The 13363-nt window shown below is 40.5% G+C and overlaps 1 long non-coding RNA gene across 1 annotated transcript in view; it reads right to left on the bottom strand.

Moving 5' to 3' along the window:
- LOC135294985 (uncharacterized) overlaps window positions 1-13363 on the bottom strand; it is a 48976-nt gene that overhangs the window by 29793 nt on the left and 5820 nt on the right. The window contains exons 4-7 of the long non-coding RNA XR_010357029.1: window positions 9039-9826; window positions 7766-7915; window positions 7436-7503; window positions 457-1439 (exon numbers count right to left, since the gene is read on the bottom strand). This is a non-coding gene — a long non-coding RNA (uncharacterized LOC135294985). The remainder of the gene's footprint in view (window positions 1-456; window positions 1440-7435; window positions 7504-7765; window positions 7916-9038; window positions 9827-13363) is intronic.

The following is a 13363-nucleotide window of genomic DNA, read 5'->3' as shown; positions in this document are numbered from 1 at the left end:
ATTTGTTAATTAAAATTAATGCTGCTTTATTGAGCTGTTGCATTAAGCAGTTAGGTCTTCTGAAGACAGCATGATCAGCTAACCAAGCAAATCTGTGGGTCTGACCAGTTTAAGAGATGAAGGATTTCTCTCATAAACTGCCTCCAGCCTTCCTGGTGGCTGTGAGCACTTATAATCAGCATATCCTTAGGATTATTGATTCTCCCCTGTAAAATGTAAAGCTTCTTTCTGTTGATGTCCAGGTCATTGGACTGATGTGTTTACCAAAGGGAGTAAGAGACCCCTTTACATTCTTATGTGAGCTAATCAGATTTACATATAATCAGGTTGAGGATGATGGATTATTTGGGTGGGTGATTACTGGAGATGGAATCAACAGTTTTATGCATGACAAATGCTTCCTATCCAGAGTTACTGAACTCTAGGAGTGAAGAGAAATTAGGAGTTTGGTCTCACCTTTATCAATGTTTGATTTGCCACATAATACATCAGCAGTTATGGGGTTAAAATGCACACATGTAAGGAATATAAATATATATATATAAGTAATCAGGAAAAAGCAGTAGGAAACAAAATCAATTCAGCAGAGGCAGCTAGATTTCCTGGGTAGGTTTTATGTGAGATTTAGACATTGAATCCAAAAACACAATTCAAAAAACCCTTTCTTAACCTTGCTGGCATCCAAAAGGATAAAGATACTTGGATGTTCACCAGAAAGTTCCCTGGTGTTCCTATCTTCCTGCTCAGAAGTGACAAAAACAATCTCTCTCCTGATATTCCCTTCTGGATGAGGATTCTCCTTGCTTTGAAGACTGTTTTGTAGTTTCATTTAAATGCCACAAATTCAAGACATGGACCTCGCTGCGCTGGAGGACTGTGCTCCATTTTCTGCCCCTTCTCTTTGTCACCAAAATCAAATTCCTTTGTAACAAAATAGGAAGAAATTGTTCATCTATAGATGGCAGATTTAGGTACCTAAATCTTTGAGACTACTTGGGTGCTAAGATCCTTTGATCATCACAGACCTTGGAGGGCTCCTGTGTCAATGGCTTTCATTGGGCATTTCAAGGATTTAACCTTGGGAATCATTTAAGTGCTTGGCTAATTCCTTTCTTAGATCTAATCATGGACCTGAGTTTGGATTTGGTTCATGTTAATATTTTTATGTAGCATAAACACATGCATCATACAGCTTTCTCAGACAAGCTTGCATTTCAAAATAAACTCCAGCATCTACATGACAGAAGATGAGTTCTAAGCATTTTTAAGAGACAATTTTGGCACTTGTGTAAAGAAAAAGAGAGGCAGAGAGAAGAGTTGCAGTGATAATTTCTAAGGAGCAGAGTAATCTTGATACTTTTTTCACGTGCATCCACACCTTCAAAAGGATACATTCAGCCTCTTCTGTGAGTGGAGAGTTCTGAGACGTGCAACATTTCCTGTATAACAACATATCAGTTTCAGGTTGTGATGAGAAAAAAATTGCTTTCAAATATCACGAGTTCAAAAGTGCAGCTGAAATTTGAAAGTATTAGTTTCACATTCTGCTTAAGAAAAACTGTGAAAAGAGAAGCAGAGAGGAGACTGAGGATAAAATTCCAATAAAAATAAGATATCTATATCTAGCCAGACAGTTGGTATTATATATATCTATATAATACTGTGTGCATGACAAATATGGTAACAGAGCATTAAAGCTGCATGGTTAGGCAGTCAAAAGTTTGGAAACAGCCTGGTTGAGGTTGCTTGCTGTGCTGCTCTTCTCTCTCACATTGTGAGCACATTATGACTTCTTTTTTTTAAACTCTAATACTTCTCTGCATAGTCTTTTTCAGATAGAATAAATATTTCTTTTATATAACCTCAGGAAACTCGAAATGTTGTTTATTCCTCTAAGCATTTGTGGATTTTCATTATCATAGTGGTGCAGAGAGTAACACAGATGCTCAGGCTGTTTTTTAGCCTTTTGTACCATTCAGATGGCACAGAAGGGCCATAAACCAGACACCACCAACCCACCTCCCCACCCTCCTCCCATATTTCCTTCTGTTGTGTCTGATATAGATGCTTTTCTTCTGCCTCCCTCCTTCTGCCACTTTTGCATTAAGTAAAATGAAACACAGCAGCACAGCTTTCCCCTCAAATGAGGGGAAAAAAGCTGGCGAGAGCCTTCCTCCATCACCACTCCTGTGTATTAAAAAGGGTGCAAGGCAGCATCTCCTGCAAGCCTCCATGTGATTTGTCCTTGTCTGTCTCTCAGGCTGGCTGGAGACCTGGGGGAATCTAGGTCTAGCACGTGTTTCATAGCAGTCGTGACCATGTTGTAACCCTCCCATCCTCCTCCCACAGACACATGGTGTCCTCTGTTTGGAAGGACTCCTGAGCCTGCAGAGAGCAGTTTTTTCCACCTGATTTCTGAGGTGTCCCCAGCTCATTGCTGTCACTCAACAGAAAAGCTCCCCAGCTTCTGTGCAGCTTGGAGTCAGCTCAGCTACAAATTCATCTCCCTGATAAACACACGAGCTTCACCTGCTGCTCTCTGGATAGTTTTCGTGGCACAGAACTGGACCTCTGAATTTTATTCCTTTAATTTTCACACTGGTGGCTTGCATGTCTTCTAACCTCTCAATCTTGAACCAGAGCACAGCATTGTAAAACTTGTATCCACAGGAAAGGGGACAAGCCTATTGTCTCCTAAAAAAATCTTATATCAATGGTCTCACAACTGAGTTGTGCTGATGAAAACCTGAACTATGAATTTCAATGACCATCTTATACTGAGGGTCCAAATATTTGCCAGAGCATCTGATGGAGGGAAGAAAATATTTGTGATAAATGTAGAGATCTACATTGTCAGGCAGTCTAGAGGGCAAGGTCACAGCTGCCTCTGTATCCCTTCCCTTTCCAGGCAGGAGTGGGCAAACACCCATGTTGGATCTGGTCAATATAACTTTAATACTTCCAGATGATTAGCATCATCAGCCTGGAGCAGATCACTCCTGAAACTGAAGAACATGAATGTTCCTTCATTCATTTTTGGATAAAATCTTCAAGGTTATTTTACATCACCCTCATCACTAGTTTAAGCTTAGGTAGAAATATCTAGAGGAGGAGTAGCCACTTTGTACCAGCACTTCTGTCTGTGGGTAATGACCAGTGGAAGAGAAGGGAAAAATGGGGAGGGGAGCACAGGCTTGCAAAGCAAAGGCATTTGTATGCCTTTATGGTATCTGCTGAAGGCTTCTTATTCCTATATTTATTTACTCAGAGCTGAGGCTTCAGCATTGCCCTCTTACATGCTCTCTGTAATGAGTGTGCTGGGGATTCAAACCCATTTTACTGCATGGCTGACTAAGAGACTAAAGCAAAAGGGGCAAAATATAAACTGTCAGCATGAGGTGGAAGCAACACATAAAAAAAATTTTGTACTGTATCTTTTCAGCTTCTATTTCATTTTGGAAGATAACATAAAATTCTTACCTGAAGTGATGTTTTTAAAGCTTAAGGAACACAATGTGATTCTGTTATGCGACTTCATGATCTTTTATAAACCTGTGCTTAGCTTAATAGATTTCTATTCTAAAGTTATAACAGGACAAAAAGAAAAAAAATGCATTGAAAACTCAGAGCAAGATCAGCAAGATGTATAAAAGAAAGAAAAAAAATGTTTAACTGGGAAAGCCAGCAAATCTTCAGCAATTTTATTATAAATAACTCAATTATATTGTCTAATTCCCATGATTGCCAGAGACCTCATTGATTACTCACAATGGTACTGCATTAGGCTGCTCATAATGAGATGTTTATTTTAATAACTATTTTCTATGTGGATGTACTAGTTTGCAGAAGCACTGGGTTAAGGATACTTCAGTTAAGTGACTCCAGAATGAATTTAACATAATAAGAAGGACAGATGGATGGGCTTTCAACTCCACAACAACAGTAAAGAAGACATCAGTGCAGCACAGATCCTTTCATGCTGTTCTTTTTGAAAATAAAATCTACTGACATTGGCTATTTCTGTTTAGGCTGGTTATATCATATGAAGAACTTAGAATCTTAATCAATAAAGGCTCAACACGTCTGACACTTGTGTTAAGCAGCAGCTTAGCCTGGGAAGAACAATTGTCCACGTTTCTTTGTCTGTGTTTTCTTTTACACTTACTGTAATATATGGAATTGCACTGGGAACAAGGTAATGGGTACCTTCAGCAATGATTGCAGATCCTGGCCTATAATTAATGATGAAAATAATGGGGTTTGAGTTTTACTAGAACTTCTATGAGAAATTAAATTCATTTTACCTGTTCTTGTGTCTAATCCCTAATTTTCAGGCAGATCTGGGTTCTCTTTACTGCTTCCCTAACACCTCTTTGGTGAGCACATTTCCATATGTGAGCTATATTCCCATGTAGAAAGCTCTCCTGGGAATCCAGCTGCAAGTCCATTTCTGTGCTCAAAGTTATTATCACTCTGGCATGATCCAAAGGCATTCACAATATCTACAAACAATCAGGGAACAACTAAAGATGCAGTCTCAGCAATTGGAATTTAAAAATCCATTTCAAACACAGAGGTACTGTAATCTGTACAAAATTATTAGATTTCACACAACTACTGAGCTATTTTGACAATTTAGTCCTCAAAAAGCTGTACCAATAACTACATTGCAAAATACAGAGGCATCGGCACAGCGTGATGCGAGTCTCTGATCTCAAGTTAATCTTCAACAATAAAATGACCTAGAAAGAATTTATTTTTGTTTCTTATGTGGCTGAGGGATTTGAGCTACACTCTGCAGACAGGAGAGTCCTGGAGAAGATTTCATTTGATACTTCTTTTTGTCATTTCTGTTAAACCTCCACTTACCCTCATTAATCTCACAGCAGACTCTGCCCAGCACCTTCCCGTGTAAGCACGACTTCCCTGTTGGGAAGGCTGAGCAGATGCTTGGTAAAACTTCCAAGATTTGGGTCAGCACATCATGTGTTATGGATGAAAATGTCTCTGGGCAGGTTTCAGAGGTGTAGCTGCAGCCACACGCTCCCGCTGAGGGCGTGCCAAAGCCTTTTGGAGAGAGTGCCATCTCCTGTAATCCCTGCTGGATCTGCACTGGGGATGGAGGAAACTCCAGACTTTCCCTGCCCAGCACTTCAAGCTCCAGCAGCAGAATGGTGCTCTCTTTTTTCTGTTTGATGTACCCAAAGAGAAGCTCTGAAAGGATTGTCCCAAGAGTCTCATTCCATATTAATCAGTCTTATCCATCAAAACTCCCTCTTAGACAATACAACTCCATCTCTACTCTGGATAGATCTGTTTATTATCACAAATAATATTAGTTCCCAGCAGAAAAATTAAACAAATTCATTGAAAAATGTACAAGTAAAATGTTGGGCAGGATGGAAGAAAGGCCTTTTGAAGAAAAATGTGATGTGTGCTCCTGCATGTGTATGGCTGTGGTTATATAGAGAAAGAAATTAGAGGAGATGCTGCTTTTATAAACTATTGTTTCTGACAAACAAAGTAACTGCCACATTTATGCTTCTGGGAACAAGGTAATGGGTGCCTTCAGCAGTGGTTGCAGATTCTGGGGTTATAAGGATTCTCTTCAGATTGTTACAATCTGTTATGATTTCACATAAAAAAGATACCTAACATAAATTGATGTATTTTAGTGGCTCTTCGTCACTTTGAACCCACTTATCCATAATGCTTTGCAAACACAAGCTACAGTAGAGGGAAATCTTTATCATCTTTTCTCCAGAAAAGTTAAAGGAGCATTAAACCAAAGTTTGTGACTGTTCATCTTCTTACACAAAGACAAAGGAATTAAACTGTACAAGGACCATTTCAGGTTCCTGATATCTGTTTTAACAACCGTGATCAAGGCTGAAATTTCAGTCAGTTTTTTACTTTGAGTCTTGAACTTTAACAGGTTCCCTGGAGAGGTTCTCTGGAGAGGTTCCCTGCCCCATTTTAACGTGCATTGTAGAATATAAAACATATACATGTATATATAAAATGATCAGTTTTAATTATTTTAACTAAAACTAATTGTCTGTGTCTAAAATTTTCCCTTCCTTTTGTATTAGATAAAAGCATTAACTCTATTTGCTATATAATTCCTATTAATCTCACCTGGGTTTTACTTTCTAAGATTAATAATCCTATGGGGAGAATGGAAATCTCTGTTTTAATCCATGCACAGATTTTTCTTTTACCATGCTGTAATTGCTCTCTCATTTGCCAGAAGACATTGAAGTGAAAATTTTCAGGCAAAAGCACTACATGAAAAATAAGTCTGGTTTTCAAATAAGTTTAAAGGATAAGACAGCACCTGTATTATTTATTAAAAAATATTAAAAAAAACGGGTAAGACCAAATACAATTAAAAATAGCAGAAGCACATGAAGAAAAGAAAATTCATCACTCTTTTGCTTAATTCCACATTTAACCCTTTTATCATGCTTCTACACAAATTTAAACTGGTTAGATATCTCTCTCATATCTGCCTTCATTTTTCACAGCTTTAGATCCCTTAACAGTGAAATGAGAACCACAACACTTCTCTGCTTCACCAACCAATCCATTATTAATTACTAAGGGACAGAAAAAGACTTTCTAGCTTTATGCCCACTATAATTTGTAAGCATTTCTTCCCTGAAATTCTTCTTCACCTGAATAAGGTGAGTAAGCTTCCTTGAATGTTTTCATCAACCCTTCTATTCTTTCCTCTTTTTTTTATGGTCTCCACAGCCAGCATTTTAACAAACAGTTGAACATAGAAAATTCATCCTCCATGGCCAGAAATATGTAAAAAAATGTGGTGAATTAAATCTATACTTGCTTCCCATCCTGCTTTCTGTACACCCCAGCAAGCGTGTGACATGGATGAGTGCATGCAAGCAAAACTGCAAAATGACTCTTGAAAAGGAGGAAAAGAAGCTGCTTGGTGTTCACACAGTATCAGAAAGCTGAAAGCAAATTTGCCCTTGAAGAAAAGAATGGAAAGGAGAAAGATACTGGAAGAGATTTAAGCAGCTGAGTCCAAGTTTTCTTTTAAGTTTCAACTTTGTCTGAAACAGAGTTTGCCTCTCAGTGCTGCTGACACTGCATAAAGGGAACCCACCAGTGAGGTTTAGATGAAACCCGTGTAAACAGCAGCAGATTTCATGCTGTTCTAATACAGACCCCTGTGAAAGCACAACTGTTCAGAAAAATATGTAATAGACTTCGAGTGTGTGGACCTACAAACCTCAAGAGGCACCACTGCAATGGTTCTGGCCGAATGACTTCTAATTTGACACTGAAGAGGCAACCTACCAAGTAATAACTGTGAAAACTGCACAGGGACAATAATTCAGCTGCCATAGCTGTGTTTTAAGCATAAGGAGTTCTTGCTATATATTAGTGCTAGCCTCAACACAAAGCTTACCTTGCCATCAGATTATTCCTCTGTGTTTTAATGTGTCATCCAAAGCAAAAAACCAAAAATCATAGAACCTGCAGAGCACACAGAGACATGTTTACTTGCCCTGTTGCATATATTGGTAGAAAAACCAGAGGTATTTGCAGTGAAAGAAATAACATGAAAAATAGAATAATTATGCAACTGAGACAACTGGCAAACTACCCAGGATTTCACTGGACAGGGCTGATAGTCTCACCTTAGCCAAGAATCATTATTGAAGCCCTGTTACATTACAGCCACAAACCTTTCTTCCCATTTAGCACTTCTACTCACAAAAAACTTCCTGGGCAGTACCTGGGCAGCACAACAGCTTATTGATAAATGAAAGTATTGTGTCCATTTCTCAGAGGCACAATGAAGTTCAGCAGTACCAATCCAGGCCTGAGCAGGAATTGAAAATCAGGAGTTCTGGCCCAGCAGTAGTTGCTTGTAGTCCCCCTGAATCTAAAAGTAAACATTAGGGTGGAGAATCGTCATTTATTGATGCTGTTCTGCACTAGTGTGCGTAAGATGCATGCTTAATTCCCAGCCCTGTGCTCTGCAGAGACCATGAGCACTTAAACCAGAATGTCTCATCACTTCAGTAATGACACCTCCAGGGATCTCCAGTGTAGGGCAGATGGGCTGCAAAATCTGAGAAAGTGACTGATGCTGTCTTTGGTGGTGCGAACGCTGACTCCCTAAAATAGGAGCACAACAAGCTGCTGCAACGTGAAATGAGTGTTTATGAAAGAATATGTGAGATTCATTAATCAGCTAGACCACTCTGGTTTTGAGAAATCTTTTTTTAAATAGTGAGATACGGGTGTGACAAACAAGATGCATAAAATAAAATAGAGTAAAATAAAGTCGTATGCTCCGCATAGAGAAAGTGCAAGACATAAAGCACAGAAACACACCACAGAGACAAAGCAAAACCCACAGATACTTCCCTATACAAGCACTTTGCTAACCCAGATATCAGGACTAATGGGCGCTGTCCCTTTTTTTGGCAAGGAGCTCCGAAATGTGGGTCAGCCGAGCGCTCCGGCCCGGCCGGGCGGCACTGCCGGCGCCCGCCGCTCCGAGGAGCCACAAGGCAGGAAAAGCGCCGCCGGAACGGGGAAAATCCAACTCGCAGCCACGGCCATTTCCCCTCTAACACAATCCCCGGGAGCGCTAGGAAACTTCGGAAAAGCTTAGCGCCTTTTGGGAGTCAGGCAAGAGCGTGTTTAACTCACTAGGGAAAAATCGGACCTGTCGTGAATGCAGGTAGGAAATAATTTAAAAGCCTGTTTGAAGCATCGGGAAGCTGAGATCCGCGAGCATCCTTTGGCGAGGCAGCAGCGCCCATGCCCGGCCGCAGCCCCAGCATCAGCCCTGGCTGCAGAAACCCCCGTGGAGATGCTTTGTGCTCCTGCCTCTCAAGCTGGGGTTGAGGAGGCCACAAGGGCCAGCTGAGCAAGCAAACATTTCTAAAAGGAGGAGGGGAGCAGGGAGCAACTCTGCCAGCTCATGCCTGGCACGGCTGTCAGGCCACCTGGTGCTTGAGAGCACTGGAGCAGATAAAAAAAAAAAAAAAATGTACCTGTGTATTCACCACCTGCGACCCTAAACCAAGGGTTGGAGGCAGCATTGTTGGTCCTCTCCTCAAGGAAATGATAGGATGGGACCAATCCCTCCACTGACTCTTGTATCACAATCCTTGTGGTGGCTGTGGATCTCTTAGGAACAACCTTTTGTCTGAGGAAGTTTCATGCAGCTTCTGTCAAAGACTTTGAAGATTTTCCCAGCACTCTGAGAATTTGAGCTCCGCCACAGCTCTGGTCCTCTCAGAGGTGTCAGGTCTGTGCTGTGGCCACAGCTCAGGGTTCTGTGGTTGCTGGGCTGAGCCTTCCAGGCCGTGTTTGCTGGATGTGCTGAGAGTGAGCTCAGTGTGTGATCCATCCCTGGAACATTATCTTTGCTGTTTGTGCACAGAACAAGGGTTTGGCACGTAGCTACGCGCTTCTGCCTGGGAAATCCCTTGCAGATATAGATGTGTGGAAAACAGAGAGAGCAAGCAGGATAGCAGATGTAGCAGGGAAAACAAAGCTTTGAAGGCAGTTTGCCCCAGAAGGATGATTCAAGTGCGATGACTTCCTCATGTTTTCACAGATACTGTGCATAAAGACACAAACTTGGGTATTGGAGTGCAAGCCCCTCTCCCACAGACACCTGCATGTCTTCAACACCATGTACTTTCTATTATAAGTAACGACAACACCTTGCTTTTGAGGCAGAATTGCAAATAAAATCTCTTCTAAAATCATCCAGCACTTGCAGACAGCTTCAGCCCCTTGCAATCAATAGTTTATGGATAAGTTGATGCGTACACTGTGAAGAAAATGAAACAAAATATACTGTGTCAGTTTACATAATCCAAGAGCCCATAGCCTTCATTTTCTGAGCCACAAAAATGAAGATCTAAAATAAGGAGATTTGGAGACTGGAGTTTAATCTCTGCATGTTTTGCATACTTTCTTTTTTTCCCAAAAATGTCTCAAAACCTTTTTAAGGGGGGAAGAAAAAAAGTGTCAGAGTGTTTTGGATATAGGCTAAGAAAATGATGTAAGTTGGGAAAAATGCTGCATAAACACCTTTCTTTCTGTGTCATGCTGACTGCCTGACATATTAGATAAGTCAGAGAAAGGCAAAAGCTTTCAGGATCCATCATCTGAATTTGCCTCAGGAATTCAGTTTTCAGCTTTATTTAGGTTCCTGTAGCACCCAGAAAGAACGGGAAGGGAATCTTGTGGACAACAAGAGCCAAGCCCACGCTGGAAAAGCGTGGTCTCACAATACCCTGCCCTCTTTGCCTCTGTGGCAGTGTGGCTACTGCTTGTACCTGTGCAGATGTAAAACGTTTTGATCAGGAGAGCTCTTCAGGAGCCCTTGTTTAAGCACCATGATTTCCACAGGCAGGTGATGGCTTCCATGAATCCTGTCATCTTCAGGCTCTCATTATTCATCTGAACATGTACACAGGCACTCTTTTTTGTAGGGCTGGGTGCATGAAAAATTGATAGCTGGGTTGGAAACAATTGTATTAAAGATGAAAATACCCCTTGTTTATGTTTTTCATCTATTGTTTAAAATAAATTTCTCTCAAGGGTCAGTTTCTCCTACGGAATGATTTCAGACAGTTACTCTGATAATGATTTATCAGATGTATGTATACAACAGAGATCACTGGCAGCTACATGAAAAATAACTTAAAAAAAGGTATTTCCTATTAATTGTAACAAATATCATGGCAACAGTCATATGAATACTTGTTCAGAAAGTATGAGACACAACAATTTCATTATTTTCAAGGAAACCAAAACCAAAACAAAACAAGCCATATGAGAACTTCCAGAAGAAAAGAAGAAACATATTGTCTTTTTCACAGACATTCATTCCTTTGTTGGAATATTTACATATATACCTTTACATTTGCAGATTTTCAACATTTACTTTTTGCATTCCTGCACAGCTCTGCCAATTGCCACAATTTTACAAGGCAAAATGAAAAGTGTAAAAGATAAGGATAAAGCAAACATTACAAAATCCCTTGGCTTGAACACCGATACAACTGATTATTGTTTTAATCTAGTGCTTCTTGGGCAGTATTTACTTACCATTTAATATTTTTTATTTAATATTTAATATTTGGTTTCATTTAACCAGGTAAGGCCTCAAGAGAATGGATGCTGACTAATCTCTTTCTAGCCCTGGGCATCAACAAGGTTATGCTAAAGCTCCCAAATTTTCTTCAGTGTGCTGCTAGAAACCCCTCTCTGGTGAGTGCATACTAAAGAGATGGATGTCACTATTTGGGGACCTTGTGGCAAGGACAGAGGACCTGCCAGGACATCAGAGTCTGCGCGGAAGGCCCACCTTTCTACTCCATGGAACCAAGGTCTGAGGAAGAAGAAAGTGTTTCAGTGTAAATAGAAATATCAAAACTGACAAGGAAAAGTCAAAACAGAGCCCTCCAAAGAAATCAATGTAGCACCAATTACTCAAGAACAGAATCTGCTGCTGGGTGCTGGTCAGGGAGATAATACATGCACTGTCTGTCCTGTTTTCATCTCCCCTGACAGCTTGGCCCTTTAAGTTATTTCTGTACTACTCTGTCTCCTTACTTCAGTCTTCATTCTTGAATTTTCATCACAGTGTCTCCCTAGAGCCTTTTTCTCATCCTGGGCTACTAATCTGTGGGATGATAAACCCAGGAGACAAAGCTTTTTGTGCAGTAAGCTACATTTTGGGTTTTTTTGTTCTTGCTCTGTCTGTTCTGCCATTCTTACTGATCTCTGAAACACATGGGACAGAGGACAGCAAAGAAGCACAGAGAGAGAGAAGTGTAAGTGAAGTTATTGCCCAATGCAGAAGAAGTCTCAAGTTACAACATCTTCAGATGGAAAAACTATCAGAAGTAAGGTTTTAGAAGACGAAATATCTTCCCTGCTGACAGCACCGTAAGGAATAGCTGCAGGGCAGAATTTTTAAAACAGAGGTTGTCTTGACCTCTCTCCAGCTTGCATGGTGCTCAGCATGATAGATCAGGGGGAAAAAAATATTATAGTGGTCAGATACAAAGACACATCACATTGCAACAGAGATGCAACAGCACCCCTGATTTTTCCATGGCTGTGGATGACATAAACTAGGATACTGCATTTAATGTGGCTACAAGAAAGGTTTGGAAAGAGAGAGTTCAGAAAAGAGCAACAAAATAATTAAGGGACTAGAGGGATTTACCTATGAGGAAGATTAAAAGAACTAAATAAATATTTCTAGTTTGGCTAAGTGATAAGTAAGGAGAGGCATTCCAACCATCTACAAATATTTGACTGACACAGACACTAGGGAAGGAATTACTTAGCAGGAAACAAGAAGGTATATCAGGGAGTAATGGGGTGAAATTAAAAAACAGAAAATTGAGAAATCTAAGGCAAATCCTCCTGACAATGAGTTCTAATAGTCTGCAGAAAATATATCAGCAAATATGCAAGAGGGAGTAACCTTGCATTGGTAAGGAGGGGGATTTAAGGGACTTGCTGGGTCTTTCCAATCTCAAATATTTATGATTCTATAATTAAAAATTATTAAATTTAATGACACGTGCCAGTTTTTTTTTCAGCAAATTCTGACTGTTGCCTCAGGTCATAAGTGTGCAATTATTTCCTAACTAAAGGTCTTACATTTTGACTCATGAATCCTTATGAAATTAACTAGGTTGGTCTCTCTCTTATTTTTTTTTTTTTAACTTAAATTGAATTTCTATTAATGCATTTTCTCTTATTTCCAACTAGCAGCTATCTCCCCCTGCTCACAACTCATAATTCCCTCTTTATGCAAGGCGAGCCTGCACACTTAAAGCTTCGTGGCTCAGTGCCTGAACCTGCTCAGCCTCAGGTTGAATGCCTGCTGTGTTCAAGGGAGCTGCTGTCCCCAAGCCCAGATGAGCACAGGGGCTCTTCTTCCTCTGAGGATGAACTGCGTGCAACAAAGGGGGAAAAAAATGCTACATGATATTTTCAGCTGAGAGCTGTTTGCAGAGCTTTGGAAGCAGATCACGGCCATATGAAAAGCCTCATGTCACTGCTCACCCCAGTGTCACAGCACCACTCAGCAAATGAAAACAGGTGTTCATGTGCTACTGCCCAAGCTCCTGGCCAAGATCACAGCTGGTGGGTAGCAAGTTTCCTCTCTTTCTCTTTGGTTTTGATGTATATGCTTGTTTGTGCATCCAACATATACTCCAGAACATCCTCTGAAACGGGTACAAACCCAGGGAGTGGTCAGAAGTTTGTGGTCTCACGTGAGCAGTCATTTTGGGGATCCAAGTGGTTTGTTCTGCTCTGTCTCAGACAGCTTGTGCTG

Source organism: Passer domesticus, chromosome 2 (genome assembly GCF_036417665.1).
Source record: "Passer domesticus isolate bPasDom1 chromosome 2, bPasDom1.hap1, whole genome shotgun sequence".
Lineage (NCBI taxonomy): Eukaryota > Metazoa > Chordata > Aves > Passeriformes > Passeridae > Passer > Passer domesticus.
This window is presented reverse-complemented; position numbering and strand designations above follow the sequence as displayed.